Source organism: Balaenoptera physalus (assembly GCF_965194825.1).
Source record: "Balaenoptera physalus genome assembly, chromosome: 13".
Taxonomy (NCBI): Eukaryota; Metazoa; Chordata; class Mammalia; order Artiodactyla; family Balaenopteridae; genus Balaenoptera; species Balaenoptera physalus.
The window spans coordinates 12594247-12621412 of record NC_138892.1 but is presented as its reverse complement, the minus strand read 5'-3'; the positions used below and the strand labels follow the sequence as shown (position 1 = coordinate 12621412).

The 27166-nt window shown below is 53.9% G+C and overlaps 1 long non-coding RNA gene across 1 annotated transcript; it reads right to left on the bottom strand.

The window, feature by feature from the left end:
• Positions 1 to 12001: 12001 nt before the first annotated feature.
• On the bottom strand, positions 12002 to 23751 carry LOC309641574. Its single transcript, XR_014252696.1, has 3 exons — positions 17479 to 23751; positions 16484 to 16523; positions 12002 to 15808 (listed from the first exon to the last, which is right to left on the bottom strand). It is a non-coding gene; the product is annotated as an uncharacterized lncRNA (long non-coding RNA).
• Positions 23752 to 27166: the final 3415 nt, after the last annotated feature.

The window sequence follows — 27166 nt, the reverse complement described above, 5'->3', positions numbered from 1 at the left end:
ATTTTTGTGCTACAATTTCCAGCTGCTTAAAGCTCTTTTCGACGGCCCCGTTCCAGGAAATGGAGAGATGAGAAGGGCTAAATCAGCTTTCCTCTGACTCACTCGTGTTCAAAGCCCATTTCTGCTTTGATAATTGGAGGAGAATCTTTCACACAGTGCTTTGTTGTCTTGTCTGGATGCTGACCTTCCTGAGAGCATCAGAGCATTTCCGGTTCCTCTTTACCTTTCATCTTGTTCAGCCAGAGACACTTGTGCTTGCTGCATTCATTGCAGGACCCATCCTTCTGTTCCTTTGTTTGAGGAGTGTTGGAGCCTTAACCCTGCAGCCGGGTTGGGTTTGCATTTCTTGGGGATGGAGAGGGAACTTTCTCCCAGGAATATGCTCACCGGAGGTCTCAGCCAGTGAGGGTTGGTGCCCAAACCCATGGAGACTGCAAAGCAGTGATTTTCCAGCTCCATCACCCCACATTTGTAAGCTGGGATGCACTCGTCCCCCCAGCAGTCATGGCTGCTGTTACTGTTACAGATGGGGAAACTGAGGCTCAGAGAGGATGGGTCACAGTGAGCGAGGGCGGGGTCAGGATTCAGACCCGGCTGTTCTCTGAACCTGCGCACCACGCAGCCTCCCGGACCACAGCCTGGCGGAGGTGCCAGTCCAGGGGGAAGCCCTCCCGGGCATAGTCACTGTACCCTGGGGCAGATGGCCCGACTGTGGCTGGCGGAGGGCTGAGGGCCCAGATGGGGTGCGACTAGCTTGGCTGTGGCTGGTAGGGGCTGGAGAGGGGCTCATGCTGAGAACTTGGACAGCTACAGGTCGGCGAGCCCCGAGCCTTCCAGGCAGAGGGGCTGTGAAGGTGTACTACTTGGGCATTTGGGGAAACCGACGGAGCCTCCACAGACACTGGAGGGGAGAGCAGGAAGGCTGTGTGGGTGCATCCAGAGTGGGAGCAATGCGGGACTGGGCCCGGGGTCTTGGTGAAATCTGAGCAGAAGGGTCCTAGCCCAGCTTGGGTTCCATCCCGGGCAGCTCCCTCTCCTGAGACCTCGCTGCTCTCAGATCTCTCCCTCCCCTCACCCAAGGAAAGCTCTCCTGCAGACTCCTCCACTGGGCAAGTCCCGTAATCTCTCACCTCCCCTTTCTAATCTGTAAGAAGGAGGTGACAAATAGTCTTTCCCTCCTGGGGTGGCTATGAGGACTCATGAGGTGACCGATATCCCATCAGGCCTGTGCCTGGTACAGAGGAGGGGATCGCAGGAAGGGCTGGGCATTGGTGGTTTTCTCTGCCTCTGGCTTCTGCATTCTGTCTCCACCTTTTCCTACCCAGATGGCTGAGCGCCTCTCCTGGCGCCCTTGTCCCCCACCCATCCCTGGTTTCTGTGGGTCTTTGAACTTCTGTTTCCACTAAGAGAACCACCCTGTACCCCGTCTCCAGTCCACAATTCAGGAGAAAGAGCATGAGTGAGGAGAGAGCTGGTGAGGGTCTGTGACTTAGGCCCTCTGCCCGTGGTTTGGAAACTTACACCGCTGCGGTTGTCCTTAGTCAGATACGGCTTAGTTTATACCCACAGCAGGAGCTCCTCAACGTGATCTTCCCCTGTTAGTTCACACGCACTGGATCCGACGTCTTATGGTGCAGATGTGCTCAAGACCCGTATTATAAAGGAAAGTGCAGTGAAGATTATGTGAGTTTGGCTTTTTTTTCATTGGAAATAAACATAGTCCCCAGTTGAAATGTGTGATTTTGGAGAAGTGCTTGTGAGTAGCAGCCTAACGCATTCTCTACTCTTTAAGAAATAAAACCACAAACTATATTGGATTTTAAAAAAATGCTAGAGACAAGCATTCCACCTATCAGCTCATGAAAGGAGTTTTTATATTTTGGGATGCCATAACAACTTTTATATATGTATTTAAACATAAAAGTATGTATGTCAGTTTTGTATTTGACAATAAATGATGTAAATGGAACCTTCATGTCTGGATGAGCCAAAGTAGACTTTTTTTTTTTTTTCTGGCCGTGCCATGCGGCCTGTGGGATCTTAGTTCCCCAACCAGGGATTGAACCCGTGCCCCCTGCATTGGGATGTGCGGAGTCTTAACCACTGGACCGCCAGGGAAGTCCTGACGTTTGTTTTAATCATTATGGTCTGGCCAGAGAGTACATTAAAAGGATTTCTAATACAACTTTTGATAGGATATAGATCAAAAAGAACAATTTTTCACTTAACAGTATGAGGCAATGAGGCATAGTGGTTAAGAGCATGGACCTGGAGCCAGGTGACCTGGGCTCAGATTACAGCTCTGCTGCTTTCTAGCTTGTGACCTTGGGCCACTTAGCTACACTTCTCTGAGCCTTGATTTCCCCACCTGTCAAATGGGGATGATACTGTCTCCTCAGGAGAGATGTGAGTATTCCATAGGTTAGTGTTTATAAAGCACACTGGACTGTGCCTGGTACACAGGAAGTGTTCTGCGCATGTGCTAATATTAAACTTATAAAAAGCATAAACATTTCAAAGTGGGTTCCAAGTTCATGGCACATGATACTGTTTGCAAATCAAAAAAAAACCAAAAGCTGGAGAATGTGGCAGGCCCTGGGGACAGTGGATCGGCCACCTCAAGTGAGCATTTAGAACATTCGAGCACAATGCTGAATAAGCAAGTTATTTGGAAACTTCGCAAGAGGCAATTTATGATTCCCACCCCCATGTTCTGAGTCTCGAGAGCTATTTTAGTGGGAAGTGGAATTGGCTGGGAGCAGTCGACTGGTAACCAGCACCTTCCACCCAAACTCAGCAAAAGGCCAGTTCCGGCGAGCCTGTAACTTGTCCTTTGGATTTGGGGGGGTGGGGGTGGGGGTGGAGCGGTTTGCTAGGGCTGCCGTAACAGAATACCGTAGACTGGGAGCCGTAAACAACAGACATTGATTTTCTCACAGTTCTGGAGCCGGAAGTCCAAGGTCCAGGGGCTGGAGAGTTTGGTTTCTTCCGAGGCCCCTCTCCGTGGCTTGCATGTGTCTGCCTTCCTGCCGTTGCCTCACGTGGTCCGTCTAGGCCGGAGGGATTACTGGGAGCAGGCTTCACCTGGGGACCAGGGTCTTCTGGTGCTTTCCTTTACCCTGGGCTGTTCCTTGGCAGTTCGTGTGTAGGTTAAGTCTAGTTCCCCAGCACAATGCTCGTTGAATGAGTGAACGAATGCAGCGACCCACACTTCTCGAGCACTGCTGTGTGCTAGGCACTCCCGGTACATTCTAGGATCTGATCCTCCCTGAGACCCCGTGAATTCGTGGTTTATTACCCTCTTATTATAGATGAGGACACCGAGCACAGAGGCGTTAAGCAAGTCTGCCAAGGTCACACAGCTGAAGAGTGGGAGCAGTGGCATCACACTGAGGACTCTCAAGTACAGATGAGCTGCCTGATACATGTATCAGACAAAGACAAGTCTGGTGTTTTGCTGTCCATAGTGTCGGAAGACCCCTGAGACTTTGCCAGGGTCTCTTCTCAAACAGTCCCCTGCAGCTCCAGAGAGGACTTTATGTGACTTTCAGCCTTGTTCTGCGGCACAGATGGGGTGGGAGGCCTGGGGCTAGGATGGACCTCGGAAGCTGGGAGGGCCGGAGCTGCTGCTCGCTGGAAGGCCCAAATGCTCAGCTTGCTCTCCGGGTTAACGCCTTCCTGGGTCAGTGCGGGGAGCGGGGTGGGTGGGCAGGGGGTGGTGATGCCGCCGCCGCTGCAGGGGGGAGGTTGCTCACAGCCAGACCCCCCCTCCCAGAGAGCCCTGGGGGCAGGGAGGTCCTGCCGGGGCTGGGCCAGGTTGCCAGTGAAATCTTTGCCTGAGGAAGCAGATCAGTAATCAGGGGGGTCAGGTGATATCAGGAGGGTGAACCCAAACTCAGGCAGAACCGTGGCAGAGGCAGAGAGAGGGAGGAGGAGTCCGCATCTCAAATTGGTCGGAAAGCTTTTTCCTTCTCCGCTGGCACAGACTGCTCCAGCCCAAACCCTGCCCAGATACTGAGGGCTGCCGTGGGGATTAAATGGGTTAAAACATGCAAAACACTTAGAAGCTCCTGGCACAGAGTAAAAGCTTATTAAACTTGGGAATTCCCTGGCGGTCCGGTGGTTAGGACTCTGCTCTTCTGCTGCAGGGGGCATGGGTTCGATCCCTTGTTGGGGAATTAAGATCCCGCCAGCCGCGGCCAAAAAAAAAAAAAAAAAACCTGTTAGTAGTTCATAGACAGGACTTCCCTGGTGGCGCAGTGGTTAAGAATCCGCCGGCCAGTGCAGGGGACACGGGTTCGAGCCCTGGTCCGGGAAGATCCCACATGCCGCGGAGCAACTAAGCCCGTGCGCCACAACTACTGAGCCCACACGCCTAGAGCCCGTGCTCCACAACAAGAGAAGCCACCGCAATGAGAAGCCCGCGCACCGCAACGAAGAGTGGCCCCCGCTGTCCGCAACTAGAGAAAGCCCGCGCGCAGCAATGAAGACCCAACGCAGCCAAAAATAAATAAATTTATTTATTTATTTATTTATTTATTAAAAAAAAAAAAGCGTTCGTAGACATACAGGAACCGACATGCATTGGCACATGCTAAAAGATTGGCTGTGTTGTGGGATAGTAAGCTCCCTGTCTCTGTAGGCAGTCAAGCACCCGTTGCAGGGCTTGGTCTTCCAGGTCTGGGGGTCTCGAATTCTCGCTGGTGACTAATCAGCCCTTACTATGTGCCAGGGACTCACACGCATTAATTACGCGTTGCTGTGTTTACGTTCTCTTGCACGCCGGCTTTGCCGTGGGGACTCAGTAAATACCGGCTGTATGAATGAGCAGCACTGCAAGGTTATTACCGTCAATTTCCAGATGGGAAATCGAGGCTCAGGTTTTACGGAAAAGAATGTCTCAGCCCGTAAGTGGAGGGTCCAGGTTACCAGCCTAGGGTGGTCTTATTAGGAGACATTATTAGTGCCTTCAAGGGCTTCTTGTCTCTCCCACCGTTTCTTCTCACCCCCTCCCACCCTCTCACTTTGTTCTTCCTTATGGAACCAGCTCAGCCTGTGGGGTTTTTTTTTTTTTTAATATTTATTTATTTATTTATTTGGCTGTGCCAGGGTCTTAGCTGCGGCATGCAGGATCTAGCTCCCTGACCAGGGATCGAACCCAGGCCCCCTGCAGTGGGAGCATGGAGTCTTAACCACTGGACCACCAGGGAAGTCCCTCAGCCTGTGTTTCTTTTTTTTTTTTTAAAGATTTTTAAAATATTTATTTATTTATTTGGTTGCACCGGGTCTTAGTTGTGGCACGTGGGCTCCTTAGTTGCGACAGGTGGGCTCCTTTAGTTGCAGCTTGCCAGCTCCTTAGTGGAGGCATGCATGTGGGATCTAATTCCCCGACCAGGGATTGAGCCTGGGCCCCCTGCTTTGGGAGCACGGAGTCTTAACCACTGTGTCACGAGGGAGGTCCCTCAGCCTGTGTTTCTGAGCTACTTGACCTGCCTCATTCTGGAGCCAGACTTCAGGCTCCACGCCTGATAGCGGTGCTGTCTATCACCGTCTCTGAGAATTTGTCCATTTCTTCTAGGTTGTCCATTTTATTGGCATATAATTGCTTGTAGTATATCGCCCTCTCTGGATCTCAGTTTCCTTGTCTGTAACGTGGGTAGGGCATTTCTGGTGTTAGCACCAAAAGTCCTACATCCCAGAACTCCCTCCACCCTGGGCAAACCAGGACAGTCGGTCACCCTGCAATGGGGGAAATAAAAACCTACCTCGAAGAGTTGTAATCAGAGTTGAACGGCATGTGTGAAAGCACTCAGCTCGGTACCCGTCACAGGTCCAGTGCTCTATCAATGGGAGATGCAAGTACTGATCCTTCCTGAGTGCGAGGTGGAGGCCGAAAGGCCCGAGCCTGGATCCTAATGCCGCCACAACCTGGCTGTGTGCCCTGAGTTTAGTTTATCTCCCTGGGCCTCCGTTTCCCCAGATTTTAAAAGAGGTTAATAGTCATGCAGACTGAGCGAGTGTGAGGAGGATGAAGTGAAACAAGGCAGGCAGAGCACTTCATTCGAGAGTGCGGGCATCGCCTTTGGCTCAGCAGGTGGTGCCTGTGGTTAATAATGTGGTTACTAAGTCATTGACAAGAGCTGTGGAACTTTTGCCAAGTGCTGTATATTGGGCTGGGGCCCCAAAGCAGCCAGTGGGCCTCTTACCTTGTCCCTAGCGTTGGTCCTTTTTTAAAAAATAACCCCAAGCAAAGGGAGATTTTTGATAAAAGCGAAGCCTCCCGTTCTCCCAGGGGTGTAAGGAGAATAGTGTCCAGGAGGGGGCGCCAGAGCACCAGCCACAGCAGCAGTGTCTGTTTCCCTCCCTCCCTGCCCGCCTGCTGTCACCAGCGGCTTCCCAGGGACCTCCTGTCCCTCCCTGGGAATCAGGAAGCGCCCTGGCTGGGACTCAGCCTGGAGAATCCTCTAGGCTCTGGGTATTCACCACTGCTTTGTTTAGACAAAGGCTTCGTGGTGTCCCAGACCCTGGGGGGACACCTGACATACTTTATCTCATTTAATCTTAAAATGTTCCAGGGGAAGAAGGTATCCTTGTCTCCGACTCCAGACCAGGAAACGGAGGCACCGTGAGATTAAGTCACAGCAATGGGTGCAGCCAGGGTTCAAACCCAGGGGCATCTCAGCCCCATGTCTTTGCCAGCTGTCTCTGAGAATCCTAGTCTTAGAAGGATCTTACAATCTTAGAGGCTTATAAAGCCTAGACCCATAGAAATTTTTATTCAAGTCAAATATATACTTGTTTAAATTTTTTTCCACTTAGGTAATACCTGGTTGAAAAAACAAAAGGAAGACTCAGTCCCCCTGAGGCTGTCCCCAGCCTTCCACTTCTCCTGCCTGGAGGTGACCACTGTTACAGTTTCTTGGGTCTCTTCCCAGATGTTAGAATTAGGTGGATTTCTGGGTGACCTGGTCTCCCAGGCCCCAGCTGCTTTTAGCCCCCTGCCCTCAGGCTCCCACTGGTGTCTCTGTCACAGCCCAGGTGAGCTAAAGGGTCTTTCTTGGCTCCTGGAATCCCCCCCCGACACCCAGCTTCAAGTCCACCCATCCCTTTAGAAGGGGCAGTGGCACTTAGAAGAGTGTCCCCACCAGTACAAAGGAGGTTGGTCCTGCATTCTCTCTCTGCCCCTCCTCCTCCAGGGGTCCGCATCCCAGAAAGGCCCACCTGTTCCTGGTGTGGACCCACTTTCTATTTGCCCCCTGTGGAGGGAAGAGCGGAAGTGCCCAGAGTCACATGGTAGGCATTGGGCACCGAGGCTAGACCCCTGTCCCCATGGGGTTCCCTGCAAGATGGGGGCTTAGGGTGGTGGGTCCACCCAGGGCAGGCCTCGCCGTGTCCTTTCTCTCCACCTGGGATCTGGGTTGGAAGGCTGGCCTTACTCAGCTCTGTGATCTCCTCTTTCAGAAGCCCTCCTGCTCCCCGGGGCCAGGTCAGGGACCCCTCTGAACATCCCTCTCCTCTGTCGGAGCTCTGGTCTCACTGGATTGTGATTTTCTTCTGTTTATCTGTTTCCGCATTAGAAGGTGTGCTCTGGGAGGACAGGGCCCTGCCAAATTTCGTGTTTCTTCCCATTGCTTAGCACAGAGCAGACACTCCATAAATGACTCAGTTAACCCAATACTTTCCACCCAGACCCACAGTTCCCCCTTCTTCTGGACCCACCGAAGATTACACATCCCAGCCCCTTGAGTTTGCTATGTGACATGCTCTGGCCGATGAAATCGCAGCCAAAGTAACACGTCACTTCTGGGTGGAGACCTTTCAGAACTAGTGCATAGTTCTTCCTGCTCCCCTCCCCCTGAGCAGTGCTGGGAAATTCCAGGTGGGCTCCTCAGCGAGGACAGCAGGGGGCAGAGATCCCTGTCCCCGCCCTCCTACTGGATAGGTTGCACAAGTGCGAAATAAACCTTGGTTGTTTTAAGTCACTGAGATTTGGAGGCTGTTTGTTACATGGTTTTATCTTACCTATCCTGACTGATACACATCGGGCGAATGGGGATTATGACGGTATTTTTTTTAAAAATTATTTTATTGAGGTATAGTTGATTTACAATGTTGTGTTAATTTCTGCTGTACAGCAAAGTGATTCAGTTATACACACACATACACACACACACATATTCTTTTTCATATTCTTTTCCATTATCGTTTATTACAGGATATTGAATATAGTTCCCTGTGCTATACAGTAGGACCTTGTTTATTTTTGCCCTTTATACCTCCCTGGAGAGTTGTGATAATCAAAAGAGATGTATGTAACAGGGAATAGATTATTATCTTATCACTCAGCCTCACACCCTGTCATGCTTTATGCCTGGTGATGTGTCTGATCTCTCGTGGGTTAGTGCCTTCCCGTTGAAAGAACATGGCATTCACTCGTTCATGCATTTGTGCTGTGGAGATATTAATAGTACCTCCAATATGAGATTGTGATGAGGATTAAATGCATTAATGTGTGTAAGGTTCTTAGGAGAGTGGTTGGCACATGGAGAATACTCTATGAATGTTTCCATTATTATTATCAATCTTTTCTGGTTCATTCAAGAAAATTTACTGAGCATCCACTGTGTTTCCTGGGACTGGAGAGAACAACGCTTGTTCCTTCCTGCCTTGGGTGGGGGAGTAAGGCCCAGAAAAGAATGTTGGTGCCAGTGTAAGGGTGCCGAGCCTGTGAGCAAGCACAGAGCGCTAGGGGATCTTCCAATAGGAAGGGACTCCGTGTAGGCCTGGTGTGTGGGCACTGGGGTGGCCTCGTGCTTTGAGATGGAGCCGAGGGGGCTGGCTGGGGCCGGGGGTGGCCGGCAGCACTTACATAAGCCCCCAGCCCGGGAGCCAGAGCGCTGCGCTGCCGGGTCCATTCACAGCCCCCACATGCACCTTGCTCCTCAGCGCCAGCAGGGCTGGGGTGGGGAGGGGCGAGGAGGAACCTCACAGAGCAGCGGCTTCAAGTCTGCAAGCGTCTCCCCCCACCTTCCTGGGGGAGGAAGACAAGAGGCCAGCCTCCAGAGCCAACCCCTGGCAGCAGCTGAACAGCTTCCGGCCACGGTGTGGTCCCTGCCCAAGCCACCTGCTCTGCCCTTTCCTCAAGCCCAGTCTGGCCTCACCTGGCTCAGGGGCAGTGGGGGTGGGCGGGGGGCTGGAGGAGAGGGAAGGAGGTTGGGAGCAGGCTGGGCTGTGTGAACACAGAGATGGTGGGTCAGGAAGGAAGGCCAGGGAACCAGCACTAAGGAGAGAGGCAGAGGGAGAGAGGATGGAGGGGAAGAAGGTAAGGGCTGCCGGGGGCAGGTGCCTTGGGGGCAGGTGGTGGAAACCCAGGCCAAACCCCTAGGTTGCCTCCATCCGATCGTGATCCCCTTTGCGTGGAGGGGAACTCTGACCGTTGGGGCCCAGGAGCACCTGGGCAATATCAGATCACCACCCCTGTGTTACAGCTGGAGAGACTGAGGCCCAGAGAGGGTGTGTAACTTCCTCACAGACACACAGCCAGTTAGGGGCTTACCCAGAGTCAGAACCCAGACCTCTCGACTCTTAGTCCAGGGCTCCTCCCATGATACCACGCCGCCTTTTGGGGCCTCGGGGCCTCCTGTTTTATTGGAAAACCCTAATCTGAGGGGGCCACGTTGCTGGCGTTGCTGATGTGTGTAACCTGCACTCCGTCCTGTTCTCCCTCCTCCGTCGTCTGCCCTCAGGGGAAGGGGCACAAGCAAGTGCAGATCCAGTTCAGCTTTTCCACCCGCAGGGCCCAGGGCTGGTGCAGAGGAGCTGGGAGCAGCCTCCCTTACCCCACTGACCCACCTTCTTCTCAGAAGCCGGCTGGGCCTGGGGGGCAGGGACCTGTGGTGGGGCTTCTCCCTCAAGCTGTGTGGTGGGCGCCCTCTCAGATGGCCTGGGTGACCCCACCTCCTGGTACATGCACTCTTGTGTCACCCTCCCCCCTTGAGTGTGGGCTGATCTAGAGACTTGAGTCTAAAAATGGAATGAGTAAGTCCGCTACATACTAACCTTCAAGTTGCGATCTTTCAAAGATGCGAACATGCGTTTGCATGTCCAGTCACGTTTAGTTCACGTGTCTGGCGTACTTTGTCACGTGCGTGCATCCTCTACAAGAGCCTGTGCTTCTGTGTACTTTACAGTACTATATAGAGTACAGTAGTACAGTATCTTTACTTCAAGCCCAGAATGTCTGGAAGCAAGCGTAAAAGCAGCAGTGATGTAGCTGGCACAGTACAGTACTACCCAGACATCCCTGGATTGTTTTTTCAAGAGGGCAGATAGAATTGAATCCAGCAAGGAACTAGAACCTGTGCCATCAACGTCAGGCGTGAGTGAAATTGCAGCTCGCCCTCCGTCTCCCATTGCTGACGATCCTTCAGCTCCACCATCTCCCACCTCCCCTCCCTCCTCCAGCCGGTCACTCTTCTTGCCTGTTCACTCGATGCCAGCCCCCGTATGCCAGCTGTTGTACTGTACTACTGTACTTTTCAAGGGACTGTACTGTAAGATTAAAAATGTTTTCTTTATTTTTTGTTTGTTTACTCTGTATTATTTGTGTGAAAAGTATTATAAACCTATTACAGTACAGTGCTATATAGCCGATTGTGTTAGTTGTGTACCTAGGCTAACTTTGTTGGACTTAATGAACGTGCCGTCGGAATGGAACTTGTTCGTATGTAGGGGACTTACAGTACGGATATCACTTCTGAGGTTTTGTTACTAAAGACGGCGGCTTCTGTCGGGAGTGCCCCCTCCCTCTCTCCCTTTCTCCCTCGCTTGCTGGCGACCAGCTGCCATGTCATGAGCTGCCTGGTAGTGCCAACAGCCAGCCAGCACCTGAGGCTGACCAACAGCTGTGGGAGTGAGCTTGCAAGTGACCCCTCCCCTGACGAGCCTTCCGATGAGACCATAGCCCTGGCTGACACCCTGACTGCAACCTCATGGGAGACTCTGAGCCAGAGACCCCAGTTGAGCTGTGCCCAGATTTCTGATCCTAGAAACTATAATAAATGTGTGTTGTTTTACGCTACTAAGTTTTGGGGAAATTTGCTCGACAGTCATGGACAACTTAATACAACCCATCACCACCACCTCCTGGAGCCACCCCACCCTTTCCCCCTGGTCCTCCTCGCTCCCTCCCACTCCCCTGAGACCTAAGGGAGAGTTCACAGTCTCAAGTTCTAGTCCTCCACATTTTATTGCCTGACTTTGACCTGACCTTGGGGAAGTCATTTCACCCTCTCTGGGTTTATTTTCCTCTTGGTTAAAGCCATTTACTGACTAGTAATAACTTCCCCAGGTGCTCAGGTCTGTGCAGTGGACAGGGCCTTTCCCACATACTCTCTCACCTTGACCTTCATAACTGCTTGGAGATGTATTTGGGACACGTCTCCACATCCCCAAATGACAGAAGAACAGACTGAGCCCCACGGTGAGAGATGGTTTGCTGGAAGACACAGTGAGGAAACAGCAGAGCCCAGGCGAAGTCCCTGACTCCAGCTCAGGGCAGTGTGGGAAGTGGTGACAGCATTTCCTCGGATGACAGTGATGATGGTGAGAGTCAGCCTTTGCCTGTGACATGTGCCACACTGGCCACACCCTCCACGTAGCATGCATTCTGTGCTGCAGAAGCTGCAAAACTCCACAACTACATTTTCCAGGCTCTCCTGCAGGTAGTGATCCAGCTGTAACATAAATCCTGCCATAAAGAACACTTGCATGGACTAGAATTTGGAAATGAGTTTTGTGTGGAAAGAGAGCACAAAGCACCCGTTTCCCTGCATGGATCGAAGTCGAGCAGGCATGGTTCTGGAGCTGGCAGCCAAGTGCTGACTCCCACAGCTTCCTGATGGAAGCAGGGACTGCAGCCCCCTTGGTGGCCCAGTTCTGCAGTGTGTTTTGGGCAGTTGTTCCTGGATGCTCGGCCACTTAATATGCTTTAAAACAAAATCTCTTTTTGATTAGACTAGCTAGAATAAAATCTGTTGTCACTGAAGCCTGGGAAATAGTCACATCTTCTCCAGTGTATGGGACAAGGTCACTGGAAGTCCCAAGTCAACAACCTCCCCCACCTTCTGGGAAAGCAAGAGCTTCCTTTTCTTGGTATCCACATATCAGTCCCAGGGGAGCTCTCTGATTGGCTCTGCTGGGCCAGTCCTTCTCTCTTGGACCAATCACAGTTGTCAGAGAGATGCGGTCAATGACTGATTGGTCAGACCTGGCTCATTTCCTGCCATTGTGGCCAGTGGACAGGGCTGGTTCCCAGAAGAAGGGGATGAGAAAGCTTGGGCACTCATAAAGTGTTAATTAACAAGTCTGTTTGACACTACCTGCCAAAGGGAAGCACTATTAGTGAATCCCACGAGGGCCATTGCTGTAAGTAAGCCCAGAGGGCAGGAGATTATTACAGGAGTCCCAGAGTCCCTGCTTATGGGCGATCATGCCTGCTCCCCCCACCCTGCCACCCTGGAGGGATGCAGAAATACCCCCATCTTTACCCCTGACAGTGCTTTGGGTGGGGAGGGGGAAACTGAGGCTCAGAAGAAATGGGGTGCCTGGGAGGCAAGGAGACAGGGAAGGAGATGGGAGTTTGGATCCGGGCCTCCCGATTCCTGTCCATTGCGGGGTGACTCTGGCCGGGGCCTCTGTCCCAGCCCAGGTGCCCTCATCTGCAGAGTGAGGATGACGATGGCTTCAGTGGGACAGCGTGTGTGTGAAAGTGCCTACCCCCGGGCCTGGCCATAGCAGGCTCTTCCCCGTGACACTGACGGTGATTGATTCCTTCTATGGAACAGCTTTCCTGTTGCCATGGTGACTACACTCTCGGCGAGTGGGGCTTATTTTAGAACTTGGTCCACACAGTGGTGGCGATGTTCCCGGGCCCTCCTGCTGCAGCCTGTGTCCCGTGGGCCTGTCCCCTGATGCCTGGGCCAGGAGGGGCAGGTGGAGGAAAGGGGAGCTCCTCCGGGCTTCTGCCTCAGCCCTCCCTGCTCCCTCCCGTCAGCCTCTCGACTAGGCCTCTCCAGCCTCTACTGGAGGCTGAGGCCCGGGTTCTAGGCCTGCTTCTGCTGCGGGCCTGCCCGTGACCTCTGGGGCCTCTGTCTCCTTGAGAGTGAAAAGGAAATGATGTTTTGGCTGGGCTTCCCCAGACAGAAGGAAAATGTCTAGCGCTGTGTGATCCAGGTGTTGACTGGGCCCCCGGCCTTACAAATTCTGAGAACAAACCCCCTCCCGCCCCTCCTCCCTCAGGGCCCCGTGGCTCTGCTTTCTCTGACTGAATCCAGCTTCTGGAGCTTCCCGTGGCGTCACTCAGCTCCCTGTACTACGTGTGACTTCACCCCAGATGTGGAAGTCAGCCCTTTCCTCAGTTTCTACAACACCCCTCTCTCCAGTGTGAGGCAGCAGACTTCATGGAAGGCCGGGGGGAGGGCGGTGACGGTGGGAAGGTTTGCACTGAACCCAAACCCACGGCTTCCCGTTTTCCCTGAGCAGCCCCATGTTCTTACTGTTCCTTTGCCACTGCCCACCCAACCAGGCCCACCCACAGGAAGTCCTGGCCTTATACTATCTCCTAGGCATGGTCCAGAGAGGGAGCAATTTGCCCAAGGACACACAGCAAGTTAGTGGTAATTCCCCACCTGTCCTTTTCCTACTCTCCTATCTTCCCATTTACCACCTCAGGAGTGAGGGCCCAGAAGGGAAAGGTTTGAGATTCCCCAGGCAGAGGGACCCTGGCATGGACCATTGTCTCCTAGGCAACCACATCACTGCTTCTCAGACAGAAGCTGAAGGGTATATAGAAATGACCTGCTCTTAGTTCCCTGGGAACTACTACTTGCCTGATGTCCTCCAGCCATCCATCCAACAAGTACTAAACACTGTGTGTACTTGGGACAAACCAGTTCATGTAGCACATTTAGGTAATTTTTGTCTTTTCTCATTCCCTCCCTTTTTCCTACCTTCCTTGTCTCTCCACCCCCACTCGCCATTGAAGGGAATAACACTGAACTTGGAACTGGAAGTCCTATGTTCAAGTTCTCTCTCTGACACTTAGTACCTACATGAACTGGGCACTTACTTTTCCTAAATATCTGGGAACCGCATTTTCCTCATTTTGAAAATGGGGATGAGGAACGTTGCAGGACTGTTGCAGCAACACAATTGAACCCTGTGCGCACTTTGCCTGGTGGCCAGAGCAGCGTAGGCACACGGAGGTGTTGCTTGCACTCTCCTTCCTCATGCACTGATCTCAGAGTAACACGGAAATGTTCAAATAGAAAGAAAGGAGAGTCCCCTAGAATCCCATTGGTTCCCTTGGTTGCCTTCTGTCAATTTCCCACATCTCCCTCCAGTCCTAATTCACAGGCAGACATCATTTTCATGCAGCTGTGATCCTACCGTAGATGCAGTCTGGGGTCCCAGCCCTTCCCCTAATATCATATCACAATATTTAGATATTCAAAGAGTCTTTGATAAGGCCCTGTGATAAAGGATGTTAGTGAAAAAAAAAAATCATGAGAAACGGGGACTTGGCCTGGAGACAGAGCCTGAGTGAGATATACGGGCCCTTCTGGGGCTGGAGAAGCATGCAGAGGGTCCCCTGGGGAGTCGTGATGGAAATGGCAGTGAACCAGCCACCAGGACCTCACTGGACCTCAACTTCCCCATCTGTGAAATGGGACCATTGAACTAGCTGATCCCTGAGGCTCCTTGAGGCTCTGAGGTTCTGGGCCTCTGTGACCCATGAACTGGCTGGAATATTTGTGGCAAGCCAGGTGCTACGGGGGATAAGACGGGAAAAGGCATGGACTCTTCCCTCAGGGACCTTACAGTCCAGTTGGAGCCACAAAGCCAGGCCACAAATCCAGCTCAAGAACTATAATTCAAGAATTATAAGGAAGAAAAGAATAGAATTCCAATTGCAGCAATGCAAACAGCTACGCTGGAAACTAATCTTGTCCCAGGAGGCTGGAGCAGGACTCCTGTTTCTAGAGGCTTCGAGGAAGTCAAGAGCTGCTCTGGATGCAGGGATGGCACCTTCCTTGCCTCAGGGCCCCCAGAACCCAGCACAAAGCTCAGGGAGAGTGTGGTGAAGGGACCTTGTGTCCAAGGTGAGCCCTGCCCGGGAGTGTGCTGCGGAAAGGAGCTTGTGCAGAAAGGTCTGGAAACCCCACTGTGGGAGGTACGAGAGAGGGACTGAGCAGCTTTGCCTGGAGGCAGGAAAACTCAGGGGATGCCTGATTACTGCCTTCAGATATTTACAGGACGCCTTGTGGAAGACCGATTAGATGTGTCCTGGTGGCCCGGGAGCAGGGCTGGGGCCAGTGGGAGTGATGTCGGGTGACCTCGGCCCGCAGCAGCTTGAAGCAGGCTTTCGGTTCCCGGCCAGAGATTGAGGTCGGGTCACGGCGGTGAGAGCACCAAATGCTGGCCACTCGACCAGTGACCGGTGACAAGGCCCTGGCCCGTCGGCTTTGCATAAAAGAATCCCCACAAAGGTGGAAAGTAGTGAAACAAGTAAAGTGTTTATTAGAAGAAAACAGAGTACAGTACGTGGGGACAGACACACGGGCGGGCTCAGAGAGGGAGAGAGTCGCGCTCTCGTGGTAGTTTAAATCACTTATTTGGGGCGTTTCTTCCGGGTTTCCTTTGGCCAATCATCTTGCTTCGCCTGGTTCAGAGTCCGTGATTGGTACATCTCAGGATCCTCCCGTGTGTGCGCGCATCTCTTAGCCAAGATGGATTCTACTGAAGAGGCCTATGGGTGGTTGACGTCACTTACTATGGGGTGGCGCCCCCTCCCTTTTTGATCTCCAAGGAGCCTTTCTGCGCATGTGTAGTCGGGGAGGTCTCCTTGACTTCGAGAATGAGGCATATGAGGTCTTTTATCTCTTATCTGGGCAGGGCCCAGCCTCCTGCATCATCCTGCTTTTATGGGGTTCCTGCTATTATGGAGTTCCTGTCCACAGGGGAGAAACTGTTCAGCCTGGGGCCCATCTACCTCCTGCCTCAAGAGGAGTGAGCATACAGCTACACCCAGCTCAGCTCAAGAAGGGGCCCTGCACCCCTGAGCCCTCAGTGTGGGGCTCATCACAGCAGATGCACACATTGCTGGTTACCTATCCGGCGCCCCACAGGCCCTGTGCGGATCTCCGTGTGTTCGTGTCTGTTCAGTCCTCACAACAGCCCTACCAAGTAGGTGCTACCACTGTCCTCAGTTTACAGCTGAGACATCAAGGCAGACAGGGTGAGTCACCTGCTAGGAAGTGGAGGGGGTGGGATTTGAATCCAGGTGATGAACATCCTGGCAGTGGGGCATGTGAGCAGAGGTGAAGAGGGATGCAAGAGAGCAGCAGAGGAGGGGAGGGATAAATTAGGGATTGGGAGTAACATGTACACGCTACTATATAGAAAATAAACAACAAGGACCTACCGTATAGCACAGGGAACTCTACTCAATATTTTGTAATAACCTATATGGGAAAAAGAGTATATATATATAACTGAATCACTTTGCTGTATACCTGAAACTAACACAACATTGTAAATCAACTATACTTCAATTTAAAAAATTAATTAAAAAAAAAGAGAGAGCAGGGGAGGGACTGGGTGAGATGGTTCCTGAGGCCCCTGTGGCTTTAGAGGCTCATCAGGGATGGCTCCCTGGAAGAGGTGCCCTCAAACTGAAACTCTCAGATCGGGAAAGCTCAATGGGGAGGAGAAGCAGGGGTGTCCCCAGGCCAGGGAAGCGGTAGGTGCAGAGGCCTGGATGTGGGAACATGGCATGCGTGTGAGGGTTGGGCGGGGACCAATGGGCCAGGGCTAGAACTGCCTACAGGAGACCCGAAATCACAGGTAGGGTCTTGGCTGGATTTGATAGAACTGGGAGGCAGGTGAGAGAGAGAGAGAGAAAGAGGGAGAGAGAGAGAGAGAGGAGGAGGAGTCTGGGAAGAGCTTTATGGGAGGGAGAGGACGCAGAGAGGGGGCATGAGGCTGGGGAGTGAAGGCTGCCAGGTGGCCTGAGGGGGAGGCAGAGAAAGCAGAGGGCATCAGCCAGGGTCCGCCTGGCTCAGATGAAAACTGCTCCGTCACGAGGTGCCACCTGCCAGCCAGCTGCTCTCAAAATAGCTGTTCCTGCTGGGGCTGGGGCTCGGGGAGGGGCGGGCTGGGAACCCTGTCTGGACACATCCTGGGGCCCTGGGCTCTTGTGGTCCTGAGCCTGGCAGGGAGCCCCTGTGACCTATGCCTTGAGTGGCTGGGATGGGGGCTTGGGAGTCCCATCTGCCGGGTCTGTGTGTGTGTGTGTGTGTGTGTGTGTGTATGTGTGTGTGTGTGGTGGGCTGGGATGGGGAAAGTGCCTTCCTGGCTTGGGCCTGGGAGGTGTGCTGGGGACAGGCAGGGAATGGCCATAATAATAATGATAATCACCATAGTGATCATCTTCATCACCATCATCCAGAGCGAGGCAGGCACAGCAAAGTTGCCCAGCCACGTTCATCCTCCTTCTTCCTTTCGAAAGAAGGCCAGGTGTGTTGGGGGCTGTGAACACACCCACCACCCAGACTCCTCTGCAGCTCGGTTGACCATGTGACCTACCTCTGGCCAATGAGATGCAAATGGGAGTCAGCTAGGAGGGCCCCGGGAAAGCTACCGTTTTCCTGTTTGGCCTGCACCTCTTGGCTCTGCGTGTCTCTGTGCTGGGCTCCTTCCCTCCTGCTGCGGATGGGTCTTCTCCAACTGGTAGAGGAAGACAAGGCAGGAGAAAGCCCAGGCTATTTGGAAAACAGGAACTGGACTGTCATAGAAAGAATATAGATGCTGGGTCACACTGGTCTGAGTTTGTCCCCCAGCTCTGCCATGTCCCAGCTGTGTGACCTTCCTGAGCCTCAGTTGTCTCACCTGGGAAATGGCACTAAGAGTGTCTCAGTCCTAATGGTCCTTCTGGGCCATAAAGGAAAATGTAATACGCTGTTAGATGCATTTGACTGTGTTTTGGGAAAGTGTTGGGCGTTTAGCCCCTGAATTCAGTTCAGCAGACATTCTTAGCGATACCTGATCCTCGGAAACTTGGAGCGACCACACAGATGTGGTTCCTCATCACGTCGTATTGCGATGTTTTGACCTGTGCCTGTCAGCAGCCCCAGACCCTGTGTTCCTGCAGGCCTGCGACGCTGTTTCTGGTCTGTGTGCTCAACGCCGGCCCGGAGCCTTGCCCACAGCAGGCATCGCCTAGATATTTACTGAACAGACGAATTTGTCTGCATCCAATCAGCAAACACCCCACGGTGACCTTTCATGCCCGGCTCTGTACTAAGCCCTGGAACAAATAAAACCAAGGACCCACCAGGGGTCACTGATGGACAGGGGCCAGTGTGTCCTCCTTTGGTGGGTAGATCTAACAGGGAGCGACGTCTGGAGCAAGAGGAACAAAGCCTTGCTTGGGGAATGCCAGGCTGTCGTGAGGAGAGGGTGGGCCACCGTGACCAGTTCTTGGCTGGAACATGCTAGCTCCTGGATTCCCCACCGAGAAAGTCAGGTGCCCAGGTGTGGGAGCCAAAGAAGCCCTCTCTCCTGCGCCTCGTGCTGGCTCCCACCCCGCCCATATGTAAGACCTCGTCCAGCCGTTGTTGCATCTCCAGCTCCTGGAAGTGCCAGGCAGCCTGGGAGTCAATGGATGAGTGAATGAATGAGTCGGGAGCAACTCAAAGTCTGCAGACGAGGCCGCCCCAGAAACCAGCGAGCAAAATCTCGCCGAGGAATATGGGAGGGCGTGCAGAGTCACGTCCTAAGCGCCTCGTGGAACAAAAGGCTGCCGGTCTGATGGAGGAGGAAGTGAGGAACTGGAAGCGTCCCTGGACTCCGCCCATAGAACCTTCCAGACTGGCTTCTCTTCAAGTCCCAGCCCGCGCATCTCTTCCTCACGACGTTACCGCACCCTCACCGCCTTCATCCTTCTCTCCCTTTGTTCTCTGAGCATCTCGTCACCCAAGTCTTTTCTGAGAGTCTTCTCCGAATGTGAGGTTTGTTCTAAAGATTCCCATCCCCTCCCCTGACCTGCTGCCCGGACACGCCCGGTGGGTCACCAGGCCCCTGCGCCCCTGCCGAGCCCTCCTGGGGTCTCAGCACCCCCCTCACCTCCACCTCCTGGAAATGACCCACTGGACTCAGGGCGCAGAACAAGCTCAGGAGTGGCAGATAGACCGGGGCCCCAAGCCAGCTCTGGTCCCTCAAGGTCGTGTGCGCCGGAAGAAGTCGGTGGACTTCAGTCTCCTCATCTTTCCTGGGGAAGACGGCAGCCTCCTGTGGGGTTTATACGCGGGGATGTGTAGGAAAGTGCTTTGTAAACTGCAAAGAGCAGAGCAGATGGAAGTGTTACTATCCATGCTTCCTCCCTGCCAGTTTGGGGTTCCTAACCCAGATGAGATTTGGGGGACCTGCACAGAGACCCCCTTCTCCTGGGTTTTCTCCCCTGTTCTCTCACTGGTGCCTGCGATTCCGTCACTACAGTGTTTTCTCTGCTTTGTCTCTAATCCTGCGGAAGGGTGTGGGTGGTCTACATGTGGGTCAGTAGCGCTATTTTCGGGAGTGGCAAGGAAACAGAAACAGGGAGGGAAAGGCAGCTGCATGGGCTGTGGAGCCCTCCGCCTCTCTGCCTCGCTCCAGCCCAGCCGGGGTCGGGGGCCTCTGGAGCCTGGCATCTGTGCCCAGTAAGCAATCCAGGGCCATGACCCAGCAGGTTGAATTAAACCACAAAAAGCAACCACACTCTCCTTGGTTTCCCTCCGGTGGTGAACCGTCCCCTCCTCCCCCATGTGCTGGGGGTGAATTTCTCAGTCCCCAACAAAGCCCTCAGTGTCTCGGGTCTGCTGACGTTTGCTCTGAACCGTGAGACTGGAGTGGTGGTGGGGAGGGGTGGCACGAGGATGCCAGGGCTGGACAGCCGTTCACTTTCTGCCTGGCTTAGGAAGGTTTCTGACTCTCTCTTTGCCTCAGTTTCCTCTTTTTGAAAATGGAGATTATCAAAGTACCTGCCTGGTAGGGTGGTTGTGAGGATTTAACGAGGTGAGAGGTAGGGAGAACCTGGCCTACAGGACAGGCTAAGTCAGGCTTAGCTTTGTGCTTACCCTTCTCTGCTCTCTCCTGGGTCCCGGCACCTTTGTCCCCTTCTGGACCGTGGCAAGAGCTTCCTCCCTGGCCCCTTTGCAAAATCCTCCCCCACCACGTCTGTCTCCTCTTAGAGCAATCAATCATCTTCCTGACCCCCCTGTACACTCATGCCTCTCCTTTGCCTAAGACCCTTCCAGACATCACATTCATTTATTCACTCATTCAACACGTATTTGAAGTTCTCCCACGCATCAGACCCCATGCCAGGCACTGAAGACAGGGCAGTGGTCTAGTGTAAGATAAGACAATGGTGAAATGGGTAGACTAATGAGAAAGTGTTAAGTCCTGTGTATCAGTCACTTATTCTCATGCTAATGCCACCTAACAAATAATCTCCAAACTCAGTGGCTTAAAGCAACAATCACTTATTCTCACTCACACGTCTGCGGATCTGCTGGGGCTCAGTGGATCTCCCCTGGGCTCAGGGGGGCTTGGCTTCAGGGCTGCTCCACAGGTCTCTCTCGTCCCTGACTTCCTGGGACAAGTTTGTCCGTTGGGGATGGCAGAAGGGTGAGGGGGCAGAGAGCAACCTGGAAGGCCTCTTAAGGCTCAGAAGTAGGGCACTTCTGCCCACATTCCACTGTCCAAAGCAAGTGTCATGATCAAGTCCATCATCAGTGTGCTGGGAAAAGATACCCTGCCTCTGGGGTGGGGAGATCCTGCAAAGCCACAGGACACACAGGGTGGGTGCAGGGAGAAGAATTGGGAGCAGTGAGGGAACCTGTCCCAGGCTCTGCAAGAGGCAGAGAGGGAGCTGAGACAGATAATCCCTGAGGCGGCCACTTCTGATGGCTGGTCACGGTCAGCCTCTCTGAGCAGCCCAGGCTCGTGCCTAGACCGGAGGAGGAGCAGAGCCCGTGTGCAGACAGGGAAGAGCATTCCAGGTGGAGGGAACACCAAGCGCGAAAAGCCAGGAGTGAGAATGAGCTGCTGCGTCGTTGGCACCGACAAGTGGCAGGTGAAGGAGGGGATATGTGTATACGAAGGGCTGATTCACCTCGTTGTACAGCAGAAACTAACACAACATTGTAAAGCAACTATACCCCAATTAAAAAAAAAAGGCAGGTGGGACAGGAGTGCCCTCTCTGTCATCCTCGTCACCCTTGGTACAGGGCCAGGTTCCTCTGCCCGCCCACCAAGGCCTCCACACTCTGGTCCATGCTGAACACCCCCGCCTCAGCCCCCTGGGCGCCTCCCTGGTGCTCTCAGCCCCAGTCACACCGACGTAGGCAGTTCTCCCAGGGCCCGTGCTCCGTCCTATCGCTGGGCCTTTGGCTGAGCTGTGTCTTCTGCCTGGAACACCCTTTCTCTTCCCCTGGAGAAATGCTACTCCTCCTAAGATTAAACTTAGAAATCACTCCCTTTAGGAGGCCCTCCCCGATGCCTGAGACGGGGTGAGGCTTCCCTTCCAAGGGTTCCCTTAGCACCTGGCCTATCTCCAGCACACTCCCCAGAGACCCAGCCTGGTGAATCCAGTGCCAGCATAGGACTTGGCAAGAAGGGGTTTCCTAAACATTTGTGGAATGAATAAATGAGGAAATGCGTTCATCCCACTCTCAATCCTACATCTATGGTTAAAACTGGCCCAGGCCCAAAGCCCGAACCACGGCGCTGCTATTCTTCAGAACGCACTTCCATTGCCGTGTCTGATTCTTTCGCTGACTGGGAAAATATTTACAGAGCACCAACTCTGTGTCCGGCACAGACCCTTGGGATTCAGATGTGAACAAGACAAAGCCCAGCTCTCATGGAGCCGCCTACAAATGGTCAGCTAGACACACGATGTCAGGTGGAGTCAGATACGACGACGAAAATAAAACAGGGTGATGGGATAGAGAGTGGGGGGAAGGAATGTCAGTTTCTAGTATTTGTTATTTTATTTTATTTATTTACTTTTTTAAAGTCTTTACTGAATTTGCTACAACATTGCTTCTGTTTCATGTCTCGGCCCCTTGGCCGCTAGGCATGTGGGATCCCAGGTCTCCGACCAGGGACCAAACCCGCACCCCCTGCATCGGAAGGCGAAGTCCCAACCACTGGACCACCAGGGAACTCCCCTAGTATTTGTTATTTAAATTTTTTTTTTTTTTTTTTGGCTGCGTCGCACAGCTTGTGGGATCTTAGTTCCCTGACCAGGGATTGAACCCGGGCCACAGCAGTAAAAGCATGGAGTCCTAACTACTGGACCACCAGGGAATTCCCTTTAAAAACTTTGATTATGGGAAATTTCAAACATAGAGAAAGTTACAGAGAGTCGATCGATGACCCCCCGAGGTACCCATCACCCAGCACAGCGGCGTCGCCTCATTCGTCTGGCACCCCCTCCCCCACCCCCAAAGCTGATTATTTTAAGCAAAGGGGGTGCTTGTGTCAGGTAAGATGGTCAGGGGAAGCCTCTCAGAGGAGGGGACGTGTAAGCAAAGTCCGGCATGGAGTGAGTGGCCACCTGGAGGAGGAACGTTCCGGGCGGGAAGGCGAGCGAGGGCCAAGTTCCTGGGAAGGACGAGGCCTGGAGGGTTTGAGGAAGGAGGCGGAGCTGGTGGCCTGACGCGCTGTTGAAGGTCTGCTGCCCGGGGCCTCCCTCGCTGCGTGTGGGGGGCAAGAGGAGCGGAGCGCAGAAGCAGAAGCGTCCCCTCTGTAGCCGGAGGGACCCTGGAGGTGAGGCAGAGGCCTGGTTGGAGTCTCAGATCTGCATGTCCTTTGGTCGTCGGGAGCCTTGGATGCATAGCTTCATGTGTCTGAACTATGCTTTCCTCCTCTGTAGGGAGGAGACGCAACTCCCGCACCTCCCGGCTCACCTTCTTCCTTCCCCCCTTCTCCCACCCCCAGCCTTCACACTTCTAAGGGGCTTCTGATCAGTTCTGCGCTGCCCGGACATCTGGCACTGACAATTCCAGTGAAGGAGCAGGACATGGGGCTGTCCTGTCCCAGCTGCCTGCCTGGCTTCCAGCCTGTGTGCACACCCGCGTGGCCGCAGGAGCTCGGCGGGCCCCGCCCAAGCCCCTCTCCCCCATCTCGCACCGGCACCAGAGGCCAGGCCCGGGTCCCAGCAAAGCCAGGCTGGTGAGGGTTGAGGGTGGTGCAGAAATAATAGGTTGATGTCAGTTCCCCTTCCGTCCCTCTGCCCAGTGACTTCTGGGCTGGAAAGGCCTACTCCGGTCCCAGGTCTGGGGGTTTGGGCCGAGCAGGCATGGGAGGGAGCTGTGTGACCTCACTTTGGTTGGCTTTTCCCATCCACGGAGTGGGGATAATGGAATCCGCCTCCTAGGACTGTTGTGAGAATTACATGAGGGATTTTGGAAGGAGCACAGCCCACGGTTGAATTCTGCATCAACTTGCTTGCTTTCTGGGTGACCTTATTCCACCTCTCTGAGGCTCAGTTTCCTAATCTGCAAAACTGGGGGAAAGAAGGCTGCCTGGTGGGGTCGCTGGGATAAAGCGAAGGCCAGGAGGCCCTCCTGGAATGTCACACTCCTCTCTCGCTTCCTTCTGGGACCGACCTCAAGGGAGGAAGGAAGGGCTCCTGTCTCTCCAAGTGGGTGAGGACCTCACCAGCCTCGCCCTCTGACTTGGCCCAGTCCCAGTTTCCAAGTTGCCCCCCTCAGGATCAGCCCTCCCCCGCCACTGGAGGACCACGCTGGAGCCACGGCTGCTGCCCACATGCTTCTCAGGGGCAGAAGACCTGTCTCCGTGCCTTGTTATGGGCACTTGGGTGTTTGTTACTTCCAGCATCTTCAGAAGCAGGTCCTAGTCTTACACTCCATTTATAAGAGGAGAGTGTCAAGGGTCTAAACAAAAACCCAGGGCTGTCGGTTTCCAAAGCCAGGCACTTTCTGTTCCCGCTTTTCCATGTGGGCTGTACACGTGTGGAGGCTTGGTTTCTCCTCCATCCGCCCAGCCCGCAGGCAAGAAAGAGCCAGAAAACAGAACGGATGCTCAAGTGGCAAGCGGGGAGCGTGCATGTGAGTGAATGAATGAATGACTTACAAGCGAGGGAGTGAATGAATGAGTGTGTTTGTGGAGGCCCGTCGTCCTCTCTTTCCAGAACCCCAGATGTGTTCACCTCCGCCCATCATGGCCCTGGACCCCTCCTCGGCCCATCATGCAGCCATCTCGGGCCCCCAACAGACAGATCCCCGCCTCACCTGCAGCCCACCTGCATCTTCAGGGTGCGCTAAGGTGGTTGCCTTGGCAACCATAAGTTTCCAATCGAAGCAAAAACTTCCTACCACGGTTTGCGATGGAGAATGACAGGGGAAGAGCCAGCCCAGAAGGTTGCCATGGCAACCGGAATATTTCAGTGGACCGCCTGGGTTTCAGTGTGGGGAGATTACCACCCTTAGCCAGTCATACAGACTCAGCCCCCTTGCCAGGCAGTTCTGCCAATGCCACGCTGTGCATTTGTGGGGAGGGAGGCCTGCCTTGAAGGGCCAAGACGATTGCTCTGCTGTCTCTGGTTTCCTCCGACAGGGGATAAGCCCCACGCGGCTTCGCACAGGGCAGCCTCCAGGTGGACGGAGCTCCCAGGGGGTGGCTTTTGGGTCATCTTCGTGTTGGGTTGTGCTTTTTGTCACCGTCTTACTGCCTCCCCCCGCTTGTTAACTGGTCTGTCCTTTGTCCCCTGGCAAAGCAGATGGGGGCTGTCAGCACAGATGAACGTGACCCTGGCTTTGTCAGCAGCAGCTGCTGAGTGGGTTAAAAGAATGAGCACCTCTCTCGGGAGAAGGAGGGAGAAACTGAGACCAGCGGGTGACTAGGAGAGAGGCCACCATCTGATCTGTGAATAGACAAGGCCACTTAGAGGCCATCAGGCCCTTTGGCCTCCTCGGGGGGCTGTCTGAGCCCCACTGGGATCCGCTTTGGGGCACCTCGTCCTGCAGGGCAGCTGGGGTGGGCCTGGCTTGGGAGGGATTGGGTCCCACAGCCCTGGCAGCCTCAGTCCCTGGCCTCTGCCCTTGCCCTTCCCTCTGCTCCAATCCTATCCTCCACCCTTGTGTGAAACCCGCTTGGACTCAGATCAGGGTTGAACCCAGGGCCTGCCTTACCTGGTGGGCTGCATATATGACCCCGCCTTGCTCCCCCCATGGTCCCCTTAACTATGGACGTCCCAGCGACTCTGTCCTGCTCCGCGATTCCCCAAATACCCTCAGCTTGGTCCTCCAGCCCTTTGCACCTGCCGAGCCCCTGCCCAGATCACGATCCCTCTATACACCTCACTCCCCTCCGCCCCTCACGCACTGGCCGGGATCACGCCCCTTTGTCCACTTTCTCCGTTGCTGGTGTCACACTCTGAATCAGGTCTGTCTCCACGCGACGGGAACTTCGTCTCACTCATCTACCCCTTCCCGCCCAGGAGCATCGGGGCCATAGCAGTGAGCACGTGCTAGAGGAGAGGCCGGTGGCTGCCTCAGGTGCCCCCTGGAGAAGTGAGACTAGGGATCACACGTGCCTCCACGTGGGAAGGTGCCTGGCATGGGGCTGGGCTTCCATGATGACAGCCGTTGCTCTTAACTTTCTATGTTGCATGTGAAATGACAAGGAAGCCTCCAGGAGCAGAAGCCCAGCTCTTCATCGACTTTCCAGCTCCTGGTTTGCCCTATGTGTGTGTTTCTGCTCCAGAGCCACCGTCACCCGCTCTCCGGGCCGTGACCCTGGTGCTGGCGTGGCCAGCTCTTGTGCACACAGAACGGTTGTTAAATAGTTCTGCCACGTGTGGAGCTTGTTCTCCTTCAGAAATATTTCTGTGTGATTTCTCCTCTTTTCACCTCCTTTTCCACCTCTGCCCCCTCCCTCTGCTCCACCCTGGGGGATGTTCTTCAGGACCTCACTTCACCCCAGGACCGGGGCCTCCCACAGCTCTCGATGGGTAAATATTTACACCTCGAGGGTGTCCTGGGGATTGTCGCAGCCCTCCGTTGAACAAACAGATGACACTGAAGGAAAATGGTCCCCTGAGTATCTCCCTTCTCTCCGCCCAACCCTCCGACCTCAGCCTGGCGGGGACAGCAGGAGCTGAGGTGCCTTAGTAGATGCCTGCGCAAGAGTGTGCTGTCTACAAGCACGCTTTCCCATCTTAAGGCATTGGTGGTGTGACTCCCGCTGAACTCAGAGAAGTCGAGCAACTTGGCCAGAGCAGCACAGCCAGTCACGACAGAGACGGTGCCTGCCTGCACGACAGCGAGCCCGAGGAACTGTGCACAATTCATGAGCATGTGTTGGGTGCCTAAGGAGACACCCATCGGTGGCTCTGGGTTCTTTTATCAGCCTGGGCAGTCTGCCCACCCTTCTCTTGTTCCCGGGGTGGGGGGAGTGGTGGCCACCCTCTCCTGATGACGGCTCATTTCTGGGGTTCAGTGGGGGAGAAGGAGGACAGTGCCAGGGCAATCCAGCAGATCTGGGGGGGCTGGGGCTTGGTGGTACCTCTTGAACCAGGATTCTGGTTTAATAGGAAAGTTTATCTGGTGGCAGCCCAAGCACTCTGCTGAGGGAAACGGTGGCATGGGTGGCAGGTGGCCAGGAAAGACCCTAGTAGCTCTTACTCTAAGCAAAGTGTGTCAACCCTCCTGTTTCTTTGTGACCCAAATCCTACTGTAGATGCCCCAGAGAAACAGACTCCCTTGACCAATACTTATATGAAAGGCAAGTTCCGACAATCCTTTTGGAGCACGAAGAATTGGAGCCGGGAAGCCAAAGGCTGAGCTCTTGTGGTGCCCTTGTCTTGTTCTGTGACCTGGGAGCAGGCAAACGCTTGCCTTCTCTGAGCCTCGGTTTCCTCATCTGTACAATGGGGGTGATGATAATGTAACCCAAAAGCAATCGTGTTCCATATGGTCCAGTCTTGGCTTGGTGACACATGCAAAGAAGCACAGTCTAGCAACCAGGAAGTAGTCAAAGGGACCTCAGGTCTTTACTTTTTGCCTTTCTAGGAAATCTCAAAGTGGGCAGGAGG